Source organism: Rhipicephalus sanguineus, chromosome 11 (assembly GCF_013339695.2).
Source record: "Rhipicephalus sanguineus isolate Rsan-2018 chromosome 11, BIME_Rsan_1.4, whole genome shotgun sequence".
NCBI lineage: Eukaryota > Metazoa > Arthropoda > Arachnida > Ixodida > Ixodidae > Rhipicephalus > Rhipicephalus sanguineus.
Window position 1 is genome coordinate 86,600,936 of NC_051186.1, and position 13,166 is coordinate 86,614,101.

Here is a 13,166-nt window from a genome sequence, read left to right on the forward strand (position 1 = left end):
AAAAATTTTACTGGCGAGTGTTTATCGGACTTTTTCGGATTTATACGAAAACACGGAGCGCTACATACAGGTTGATGGCAGTGATCACGCCGTAGAAAAGATACTCACTTTTACGATACATAAGCATTATCAGTCAATTACAGGAACGCTCACTCGTACTTATTGCCACGTGGTCGTGACGGTGAACAAGGCTGCACCAAGACTGGGAAATACGAACACTCTTTATTGCGCGAACTTGTTCCCGGAAAGTGAGAAGTCAAGGTACAAGCAATTCACGCTTTACGCCGAAAGCGGCGAGAGCAGTCGGCTATCAAGTAATCTGATCAGCGGTAAGGCGCGTCGCCATGTGTACATGTGGCGTCGAAGGTTCCAGCCTTAGTGTTCGCGGCGACGTTAATAGCAGGAAAGGAAAAATTCGGCAGATCCCACGCCTTGTGGGAATCGGTTTAATGCGAAGCAGTCAGCGAGTAGTTGTATGCTGCATTTTTTGGCTTTGAGCCAAGAGTTACGTGTTTTTGTAAGTGTAATAGTTGTTAACACATCGTGGGCTTACCAGGAACGTTGACAACACTAGTGTTTAAAGGGTACTTTTTCTTAACGCCCTCGCCTTTAAATTAGCAGTGTTTCTTCTCACTGTCCCTGGGTAGATATAAACTGTCAATCACCTGTGGCGCATACCCGTACACCGCGGCACCTGGTAACGGGTATGTGCCACAGGTGTCTGAAGAGAAGGGCTTGACGACGTGCGCGACACGATTTTCATGTTATTCATGTCATGACCCGACAGTCATATTTGTAAACTTGTCTCACCCTCTCGTGCCAATTTTAGTCTACACCGAGTTAAGCAGGCAATCACGAGAGCACCCAGGCGTAGGCGGCTAGATAGATAGATAGATAGATAGATAGATAGATAGATAGATAGATAGATAGATAGATAGATAGATAGATAGATAGATAGATAGATAGATAGATAGATAGATAGATAGATAGAAACGCTCAAAGTGCCTTGGGTTCGCTAAGAAATGCTTCGCATTTAAAGAGCTGTATACTGTTCGCGTTGTGCGCTCCAGCTTATCAGAACAATCCAAGACAATCGGGAACATTCGTCATTCAAGGCAGTGGTTGCACGTGCAACTGTTCCGTTAGATGACAAGAGAAAAAGAAGCGGGCGTGGCATTATGACCTAAAAAAGTCACAGTTTCGCCGCAAGGGCGAAGCAATGAATGCGATAGCAAGAAAAGCGGCCCGTGATGGACGCGCTAATACGCTGCAGAAACATCTTCGAACTTGTTTGGGGCAGCGCTAAGGAACACCCGGACAAAGACACATAGTAGACGCCACAGCGGCCGTGGTTTCTTCTATGTGTCTTTGTCTGTGTGTTCCATAGCGCTGCCCCAAACAAGTTCGAAGATGAACCAGCTCGCCCATTGTTTTGCTAGAGAAACATCTGTCATCCGGCAGCAACTACCGCGTCAGCAGACAGCGGAAGGGCAAGGTTCTCCCTGCGCAAATATTAGGAGCGAGCGAGCTTGCCGACGACATTTGAATGCGCCCGTTGCGCTTCTCTCGCCATCTCGCTGGTAATGAAGAAACGCTTATAAGCGTCTGCCGTCTCCGAGTCTGCCAGCGGTAAAGGATGTGTATATAACGCTCGCCATTAGATATATACCGACGGACCTGCGTTTTGTGGCGTAGTGGTTAGCGCCACGCGCTGCGGAGCGATAGGTCGCTGGTTCGATTCCGCGCTTCGGAGGCATTTTTCTGGATTATTCTTCTTTGGGACTTTCATATATATATATAATATACATACTATATATATATATATATATATATATATATATATATACGGTGCATGACGGCAGTGAGGGCGACGGCAAAAACCAGCCGAGACTGTCCATATTCTCGTATTGCAATAAAAGAGAATGCAACAGGAATGGCTGCGTCCGAGTCGCAGTCGAGTGAGAGTGCATGCAGGCGCACGTTTACGTAGCCATGATACGGGAGCGAGGTTATGGTTTGAAGCCCGGAAACGTGCGATAGCATCGTTGGCCTTTGCTTCGTGAAAGCGTTCCTTAGCAATTCTAGTGTAGCACCACCCCCACCCCACCCCAACGCAATAATTTATAATTTGCGCTACAACGCCAAAAAGTTATCTTTAACTGATTGGAACTCTACTCGCTCGGTATCATATTAGTAAGCACCAATATAAACAGGGCAAACTGGAACTCACTCGTTCAGGTCATCGAGATTGGTCAACCTCACCGTATCACAGGGTCCTGTCGGCGTCAAACTCACATGCGTCGATAACACCTAATGCACTGGACGTGGTGTCGCCTTCTTCTACGTACGCGCCTTGAAAGAATATCCAAAAACATTCGAACGCACAGAGCGCGTCAACCTCGCGCTTGGGGCATGTTTGGAGACCCAATTATTCTTGACAAGCGCTCAACAAGGGAGCCGGCTTGCTGCGGGTAATATTTCACGTAAGGAAAGGGTGGGAGGAAGGGTTGCGCTAATGAGGATTCTGTTTCGCGGTACGTGAAAGAATTCAGATTTCGTGCGGTGCAGAGCTGGTCGGCAAACGTTGTCATGTTACCTGTTTCGCTAAAGCATCACACACAGGCACGTGTTTTGCACGCACGCATATATATATATATAATATATATATATATATATATATATATATATATTTTTTTTTTTTAACGCCATTTGCCAAGAACAGTTCATTCGATTCCGTATCCTGTCCCATTTTCGGTGTCTCCAATCGTCTCAGTGTAACAAAGTTTCTCATGTTCAAACAAGGGTGCTCACATTTTTGTTCCGATCATAGTGCGAGCATCTTTTTCCTTCTCTAAAACCACTCCCAAGCATTCGACGTTTATTTCATTAGAGTTCCTTACGGCTCTGTTCCATTCATATTGGATTCAGTAAAAAAAAAGTTGCATTCGCATCATGGTATCAAATCGGACATAAATATGCTGGTTCCGTTCGAATTCCGGATTCGACGCATTCAATTTTTCTCCTGTTTATTTCTGGTTCGAGGAACTATTATATTAGCATTCGCGAACACGTGACGTATGTAGCTTCCGTTGCCGGCGGCCCATCGAGCAGTATACCCATAGAGCAATATACTCATAGCAATCTACTCCTAGAGCAATATATTCATAGCAATATACTCATAGAGCAATATACTCATAGCAATATACTCAAAGAGCAATATATCAAAGAGTGGTCACTCGAACCGCTTCGCGGGCGAGCAAGTAAGATTCTAACCACCCGCCAAGTGGCGTAAATTTTCGCAAAGTAAATCGAAGCCTAAGAAATCGCAGGTGTTATCAAATGCTTCGCATGGTTGTCTGTGGGGTTCGTTACACTTCTTTTATTATGTAGGTTACATTCCAAACACTCACTGTATTTCATTACGATGAATTTGTTCGCCGATGATAATTAGCGCAACAGGTCATCGGCCGTGTTAATATATAATAGACTCCATAAAGGCGCCTATAATGATGGAAACAAAACACTAGAATCATTTACATGTATGTATATTGAGAAATTCCCTATTTCGACCACTAACGAAGTACGCTTCTCATTTAGCGATTTTGGCTTTGCACGTACCAGTAAAATTTAAATGAGATTCGCATAATAATGAAAGGTGCGTGGAAGCCTATAATAGCTCTTCGCAAATGATGCTACAATCTCCTCTTGAACGTTAGGCTTAAGGGGTACGCGCATTGGTTCACCCGGTCCTGGAGTATACGCTGCAGTCGTATGACACTGGTGTCATTATGAGATGGGGTATGAGAGGGTCATGCCAGTTGCAGGCATGTCACTTGCGAACCTGATCTGCGTTACCAGCTTCCGATATGTTGCGGCTCATGTGACTGCAGCAATTGCAAGAACGGTTGCAGATATCAAGCTTATCAGTTTATAAGCTTTATCAAGATATCAGGATATCAAGTTTAAGCTTTTACTCAACTATAAAGTAATAAACCAACTAAGAACGATATGAATAAATACTCGCCTCCGCCGCCAGAACGATTACCACGGCTAAATTATGGCATATACGTATTTGTAGGCCAGCGCCCTCTAGAATATTTTCAGGCCTGCTCACTACTCCGGGCATGGCCTCTGAAGTCAGTCATTTTTGAACCTCGTCTGCTGCCGAGTAGACGGCGCATGCATGCTCACGCCGTTCGAGAGAGCACGATTGCTAAGCCTGACGAAGCCTGCCGTGGTATACTGGTGTTCTTTTTGCGTTCTGCTTGAAGACCGTGGTCCTGCGTTTGTGAAGTGCTGCGTGGTGATGTGATCTGCTTCGTTCACGGAATGTTGCACTCCTGCAACCTCTCCAATGGAGCAGTGCTGTGGGCCCAAGTGTCGCCGATATTGGCGCATGTACCGAAGGTTCCAGTGGTTTCATTCTCCCAAGGCGACCAAAAAAAATCACAGCATACCACGGGTGTGAATGATGATGAGGGGGGCGAAGCTACGGAGGGAATCATCTGTAAACCGTGAAACTCTTCCGTGAAATGCGCACAGTACATAATATAAAGAGTGTGAAACATCGTGTATATATTAAACATCAAACTTTATTGTACTGTTGGTTTACGTGGTCCCTTCATTATCACTTGTGATCGGTGAAATGCAGGAAGAAGTCCGCTCCCGAGCGAAAGAGCGCCAAGAGCGACCGCATTCCCCGCTCGCCCTGTGCGAATAAAGGCAAGGCTAGAGGGAAGACAGGACGCGCGTTCCACGACGCGAGGTCGGTAGCATGCCCAACGAAAGCCAACAGAAACGCGATCGTGCAAGTGCTCCGGCTTCGCATCGCCTCATGGTTCCATTTAGCGTCCCAAACCAAATATATTGCTCAAGGTGTGCCTTGCGTTTTTCGTAGAAATAATTTCTTTATCATGTACATTAAGACGGAAAGTTGAAAGCTCACTAGCGTGTATCGCCCGCAAAGTATGTCTTTTAGTGTGATTTAACTCTCGTACGGCAGGGTCCTCGCGCCGTTGCGGTCCACCTCGACCTTGACGATCGGGAGAGGTGGCTACATACAACTACTACTACTACACTTTACGAAAAACATTCTGGCGTTCTTTCGTTCTGCTTTTACAAAACATCTGGCGTCTTTCGTTGGTTTATTCATCAATCAACGGCGTTTTGAACAAATTTTTATGGTTTAATCACGCAGAGGAGAAATCCACAGGCACTACTTTGGAGGTAAACAATGGCTGCTAAGGGAATGAGAGACAGAAGAAGTCGGCTTTTAGCTAACACTTACACTTCTACTTTTCTACTAACGTTTCCTACTGGAACATGCCAATGGCTGCTAATGGGGAATGAGAGACAGAAGAATTCGGCTTTTAGTTACCGCGCACGCTGCGAATTTTTATTGTTCAAACACGCACAGGAGAAACTCTCCACCGGCACCACCTTGGAGGTCAAAGCGTAAGACTTGTTACGGACTACTACGATGACTACGAGGGACGAACGGGTGCCGCCTTAAGGAGCTTCGCCCCTAAAAGAGAAATGAGAGTGTGGCGTTCATCGGGATGACATCGATATGCATTCTCTCCGTGATTCAAAGGTATGTGTAGTCTATGCTACTTACTTTGAGATGTTTTAAAGGCACCACCTCTAACACGTTCAGTTATTCAATAAAAATAAGTCGTGTGCAGACTTGTCAGCGTAGCCTTGACATAAGGCACATTTATCTGAGCGTGTGCAGCGCCTGATGATTGGTCAGCCCTAGCCCTGGAGTCCATTGTTTCCTAATAGTTGACCTGCGATTGAGCAGTGCTAATGCATTACGACATGACATCAAATAGGTCATCAGCTCAGCGTGTTGTGAAATGCGAAACAGCAGCCCGCTATTCACTAGAGTACATGTACCACGCTGTTTCAATGTGCATTGAAAAGCTTCGTACGTCTCGACCGAAGCGCTTAGCCGCCTCAGCTGACCCGATCGGCGTCATGACTTCGGTCAAGCTTCTTCTTCACTACGGCTCCCAGCTCGCAAGATGTCACCATTTTGGTGTCAAAAGCAGTGGGGATCATTGAAGAGTATTCCCCCGGAGCCAGTTTTGGGTCATTTCTGAGGTGCTAGGGCTGTGTCATGGTGTCAATTGACAGCCGAAAGGGCTAGAGAGAGCATAGATTCCCGTTTTTGACTAGCGCGTCTTGCCGAGACGCGGTGAGCTTGTCTGCAAAACGACGGCGAAAACGAATTAGACGCACTTTCATGCTCAATCAAGCGACTTCACAAGCGGTGCGAGAGATGCGTTTTGCGTTCCGCTGCTCGTACCCCGAACTCATAAAAATGGAGCAATAAACGCGCGTGGCAGTATATTCTCGGAACAGGCCTTTTTTTCCTTCAGGGTCGGTAAACATTTCGCTATTGCGCGTAGCACCGCGGGCTTATTTTGACTGAGAAACGCGAAGAGTGTCGGCGCGTGGCGTCGTTGCATCTGTTTTGTACATAGTATTTCTTACCGGTGCTCCGACCATTTTTTGCGGTATTATATTTATGCACCAGTCTCGCGAACACCTTCGCCTAATTTTTTTCCCTCGAAATGTGTACTGCTGCAAGTCAGCCGAATTAGGATGCCTGTAGGCACCTCATGGATGTTGTTGTTTTGTAACTGAGCAAATAAGGAGCACAGTGGAGCGGAAAGCCTGCGATAAACTGCTTTCTAAATGGGTTTTCAGGTGGTGAGTTCGATTTCAAGCCAGAACAGTTAAGGACGACCTACCAAGTACACCGATCCAAGAACCGGCAGGTCAGAAGTAGCTCCCATGGGGGCTACTCGATGACTCTGGACCTCTGGACGCAGTGCGGACAATGTTTTTCAGTTTACCAATGAATAGGAACAGTGTGTCGTGTCTGCGCGGTGTGTGTGTAACTAAAGTATGAAGTATGAATCAAAGTACCTTATTTATTTCGTCACTTTTCGGGGCCATCAACCTTCGCATTTATAAATCGCTCACATTTTCGATAGCGCATAATCTTTTCTTATTTTTAGGTGGAATAATAACTCGCTTACAGACCAATCACGAAAGACTCTAAAGCGTAACACATTCCTTAAGCCAGCGCCAATCCCGACGCAAACAGCAAAATAAAGCTGTTACGCATGTAAAACTAGCCGCGAAACGCTTTATCATTTCATAGGAGACGATAGTGGCAATGGTTTCACTGTCTCCGGCGCGTTCGCTCGCTCGGTCAGGACGCGTGACGTCACGGCGGCAGTGAGCAGGCCTGAATTTTTTCCAGATGGCATTTGGCTATGCACGGCTCGCGAAGCTGACCGTAACGGCAACGCCAGCAAGCGTTGAACTCTCCTTCGCAACGGCGCTATGGACACTCGCAAAGCTGAACGTAAACGGCAAATCCGGCAAACGAATCGCAAAGCTGCGAGGCTGCGAAAGCGCGCGTTCGCTGTGCTTCTGTCATTCTCTCTCTGTGCAACGGTGTGCGAAACGCCACGAACAACGTCAACGTCGGCGCTAGTTGCAGCGGGAGCACCACCGCCGCGGAGCAGAGGAAGGCTCGGGAAGCCGAACGTAAACGTCAGCGTCGGCAAGCGGTAAGTCAAACGCCTCGACAACCATCGTCTCATAAGATAAACGGAAACTCGATGCGCATCCCCTGCTATGCTTTCGCATCCCACCATGGTTGCCCGTAGGGGGGAGGTGATGTGTATTTATTTATCCCTCGCGCGCCGAGTCTGACGCGAAAGCCGCGCTCGCATGGCGCACAAACGCTTCGCACTCGCCCGTGAGGCTTCCCAGTTTCCCTTTCCACCTATCTCCCGTCGCGCCGCAGAAGCAGGAGACAGGGAGGAGGGTGCAGGCGGTCGCCATACGTCTAGACTGAACGTCGCCGGCTGTGCGACGACCACGGGCTGGTTGCAGGCGCGTTTTGGTCATGGTCGCCCATTCGCACTGTGAGTTTTACGGTGTTCAGTGAATACGTTGGGCAATGTAAGAACGAACATCGAAATGTTTTGCTTGTTCAAGAACAACGCAATACGCGTTCACAGTTTGGTGTACCTGGTATGAAACACTGCGCGTTACATAGCAGGGACAATATGCACTTTTTTTTTTCTTTCTTCTGTAGTCTACGTCGATACTTAATTTTCTTCAGAAAGACGCCGTTCTGCTGCATGTGCGACCCTTTGGTTTGGATGCAGTCGAGAGTACAGTAAATGAACACGATACTGATGTTGCCATTGTGCTACCAAAACGTAATCAAAATACAGATGGCGAAATAGGAGACGATGACAACTCATGCACTTTCACTGTGAACGACGTGGTGAGTAAACGCAGGTCGGCTAATCGAAGCCCTCTACAATATTCCGACAAAATCACTTATCATCTTACTTCATTGACATGACCAGGGCACTCAGCTATCTAGAGCGTAACGGTGTTGCGGTTGACCAACTCATAAATATTCTTACGATAAAATAGTAAAACGATGCGTTACGATAGGAGGGCAACATGATTCAACGACGATAATTAGCCCAGTCTTCACCTATACACGTCTCCAGAAAGGAGGAATGCTAGAGTGTCTCTATAATTCTCAAATCGAGGTATTTAGCACCGAGACAAAACGGACCGTAATGAAAAAAAAAGTAATACTGCCACAGACGAATTGATACCTCCTTACAAAGATATATATCAGGAAAATGCAGCAGTTGCCATGCTTTTCTTCGTAAATTGGACCAAAATAACTGCAGTAACAGAAAAAAAAATAATGGCTTTCAGCGCAGCCAGAAGATGCCGGCGTTGATTCTTGCTCGTACGCGGAACAAAAAAACATGCCCACGCTGGAATTCCTTTCTCTCTGCTTCCTGCCGCGGTCTCCGCCACCGCCGGAATCCGCAGTTAATGCGCTCTCTCACGGTAGCCGGGCGCGCGAGGCCATACGCGTTGGTTTTGCTGGGGAGCGCGGTGATTGGGACGGCCGGAGAGATGGATGGATGGATGGATGCTATGAGCGTCCCTTTATACCGGGGCGGTGACAAGTGTGCCACCAGGCTCGACAAAAAAAAACTTTACTCTTTTTTTCTTAGCGTTGGCCTAGTGTTTTTACATCCATTAAAGCTATTTTGCTCCACAAGAAAAAAAAACTTAAGTTTTCAGCTCGTTCTCTGCCCTTTACGGCAGAATGTCCTTATTTTTTTTTCAATATTTATTTTTGTCCATTCTCGCTAGGCCTCCGAGATGGCGCGTCCGCCATCTCGGAGGCCATGGCTGAACCATCTTCATTTAGAGCTTTTCAACTATTTTTGAGCATAACCAGCTGTTACAATAAGATTCGGTGGCATTATACACCTTCTCTATTAAGAAAAGGGAAAATAGACAACCACCCATTTGTAGCACGAACCCAATACACCGCGTTGTGTGCTGCGTTGTGTGCGCATGCGTCCAAGGTTGCCTACGCCTGTGTCATGGGTAGCTTGTCCCGGCGTCGTTACTCTCTCGATGCACAAGCCAAGCCATGTCATCGAAATCTTCGCTACGCATATGCGCGGCCGCACCGAGTAGCAGCGCACGTCGTTTCTGAGACGAAGTGTAGGTAGCAAACCTACGTAGCTCCAAAACCTTAGCGACCTGGAAACTGCGTGCACGGTCAAAAATTGCTTAAAACGCGCTGATGAGCATGGGATCATTATGTCACGCGAAGGCAGTGCCACTTTAATGCATACTACCAACGAAGGCCTATATGTACATTTTTATGGAGTAATACCTTTTATTCTAACGAAACGAACAATATGTCAATACTAACGAGAAATTGTCGACCGTGCACAGCAATCAACGGTCACGTGGCCAGGTACATCGGATCGTTCATGTTTTTGCCGCCAGAGGCGCCACAGGTCATTTTTCTCGACTTTCAATTAAGCAATAGGAATATAAATCCACGTCTCACGAAAAAAACAGGGTTGGTTTGAGTTAATGCGACGGACAATCCTTCCATCAGAGGAGTCATTTCATTTCATGTTCCGGGCAGCTGTCGGTCCCTTTAAACGTTGGAACTGCACAGAAGTTCAGTATTCCAACGAGCCCAACAAACTGCTTTAGTTACTGTTCTGTCTGCTCTGCTTTGCGGAGATCAAGCCATCTTTTAGCCTTCCCACTTAGGTGTTTTGGCACGTTGAACACGCAGTCAGCCCATTCACCAAGAATTTGCTTCGCCACGCCAGTGGTAAGTAGCCAGGCCACATGTCCACGGTAGAGGATATAGCGTCAAACATTTTTACCTTTATTTGTGACTGACTGTTACAGACTACTGGGTGTGCTCAATGTGGTCAAATGAGCTTCTTGGCTCTTTACTTGAGGGTTTACAAGTTCAACAAGCTGTGGCGTTGCGTTTCATTTCTCCGCTGTAGAAACGGCATATCCAGTATGGCTACAAGTGTTGCAAGATATTGCTAAGTCCAGATATAAAATTCTGCAGATCCATACTGATCCCTGCGATACCTTTATCATTTACATCACCCAGTGTAGCGTGTTCCCCTGTAAATAATACTCCTGGTCGGGACTTTAAATGTCACCCTCTTGTCGCCTCATCTGGTACACGCCTACGTCTTTCTCCGTCGAGTTCGTAGTCCATGCCGAGAGGTCCGCCGTCTACCTGTTATATATGAAAGATCACAATAACTTGTACAGTGCTCAACTCACCATACCCTGTTCAGTGTTCTGAAATCTACAAAACCTCATACAGGTTATTGAAGCGTTATTGTCGCCATTCCTAACCCTATATGTTCGCTTGTGCCCCGCCTTTCTAATGTCTTTTGCATTCGTCTTAGTCGCGGTTCGATGTCGGCTCAGTCGTGTGCATATATATATATATATATATATATATATATATATATATATATCTATATATATATATATATATATATATATATATATATATATATATATATATATATATATATATATATTTTGTAATGAAGAAACAGAGACAGCACCCGTTCCTGGGTCTGCTGTTCTATTAACGGGACAACGTTAAAGAGCTCGTATCGAAGAAATTCCGCCGTTGGTTGTGAGCGAACAATCATCTTGACCGTGACCGAAAAATCAAAAAAGCTGCAAATAAAATAAATAATAAAAATGTTGGGTCCGAGTGAGAATCGAACCCAGGCCGTCTGCGTGGCAAGCAGGTGTTCTACCACACAGCCACGGCTCTGCTTGGAGCTGCACTGAAAGTAAGTTTCATGCTTCCCGAAAATACGCGTCCTGTATACAGGTGTCACAGTACGAGATGTAACATCGCAGTAATCTTGCGTGTTACAAGCGTACATTGTTATCGGGCGCCACACCATGTCAATATCATAACGACTTGGTGGTTTAAAGACAGCCACCCATTACAAAGGCACCCATTACAAAGTGGGTGCATCGCAACTTCGAAAAAGTTTCTCGCGCATAATTGCTCCTGGTTGAAAGCATGCTACCCATTACTAAGGCACACACCTTGGTGCGCGCATTTTGTTAAGCACTCGTAGCATTCGAAGTGCGCACTGGGGGAAGGATATCGCTATCGCGTTCAACTCTTAAAAGTGAAGCTTAAGCGTCCCCCAATTTTTATCTGTCTTCCTCGTCTTTCTCCACTTCTCCCGCTAGCTCTCCCGCGCGCCAGAGCCCCGGTGTCGACCTTCGTCCTCACACTCGGCCATGACTGCAAAGCGTGCGGAGACGTCGACAATATTTCAGGTGGATGGTGCTGGCTGAATCAGGCTGGTCGGACTTGACCACGCGCCATCTCGGTCAAGAGATCCGCCAGAAATGTGTCCGGTGGGCGAATCTGGCTGTTTCGTGGTGGTTGGCTCCGACCCCGCTTCAGCATGGTTTGGTGGTCTGCTGGAGTTTCTCTGGAGGGCGACACTGGCTGTGTCGCGGTGTACGATGACCTCGGCCACCCTGCGACTTTGTAGGGAAATCTCTCCCATTGGCCTGTCGTGCACAGAATTGGCAGTGTCGAACTACTCGAAGTTTACGGCCAACAGACTTCTCCCGAAATATCGGTAGTTGCTCGGGTGGGTGGCAATTACTGTTTCGGCATGGTGGCAGGCTTAGCCCGAAACAGTGACGTTGGTCCCGCCACATCTCTGAAGATAGTACAGCATGCGTAACTGTCGCGTGTTGGACTATGTGAGGTCGGGCGCAGTTGTGACGCTGGGTCAAGCTGGTGCTACCTGATCAAGGGTCACGTGAACAAGATGTGTCCCTGAAGCGAGCAGTGCCGTCAGCAGGGCAGTTGGTTTGCGCTGCCAAGTCTGACGATAATGACCTCTGGCTGGTCAGGCATCTCGTTTACGACATCGGGATGGCCTACTTTATGAAGTTGTATGGCGTTGGTCGCGTTACTGGCGATCGAGGTCTTGTAGGGTTCGTGGACGTGTCGTTCATCTGGCCTGACAGGGCGGAGCGACTGTTTATGCTCTGACGACCATGAACGCGAGGGCAGTTTCTCCGTTTGCGGAAGGTCTGACGTCAATATGCTCATGTCCATTACCGACGCAGAGTCCTTGACCTGCAGAGGAGCGGCAGGGCTGCTCCGGGAAGCGTCAAAATCAACGACGTACACCGTCGATGGACTGCAAGGTACCGTTGCAGCCTCAAGGATGTGGCCCTCCAGAACTCCATCCTCGGTGGAGGCCCTGGACGCACCGAAGGTACGGGGCATCAGACCGAAAGCGGCAATCAAGTCTGCACTCCATGCTGCCCAGGACTGCTGCTCGACGCCTTCGTACCTGTGCCACGCCGCGGCACCTTCCCGAAGGCGGGCTACCGCCATGGACCATTTCTGCGCCTCCATCCAGGCTTCGCGAGCTCCTAGGGCGTTGACGGTCGAAACTCAATTTTTGGCATCGCCCTGGAAGCCGCGGAACTCCGGTAGTACGAAGGTAGCTTGGGATGGTGGTACGGCAGGCGCGAAACGGGAGAGTGTGTGCGCGAAGTCACCAAGTTGGATAGAGAGCTGTCTGAGGGTAGACCGGAGCTCTCTACGTTGCTCAGGCGAGCTAGCCTCGAGGTCTAGTGAGGTGGGTACATCCAACATGGCGTTGATGGCTGTCAGTGCCTGAATGATGGGAGGAAACAGCGCAGAGCTCGACGCTGTCAAGGCGTTGGCCGTGACGCAAAGTCGCGCAATGGTA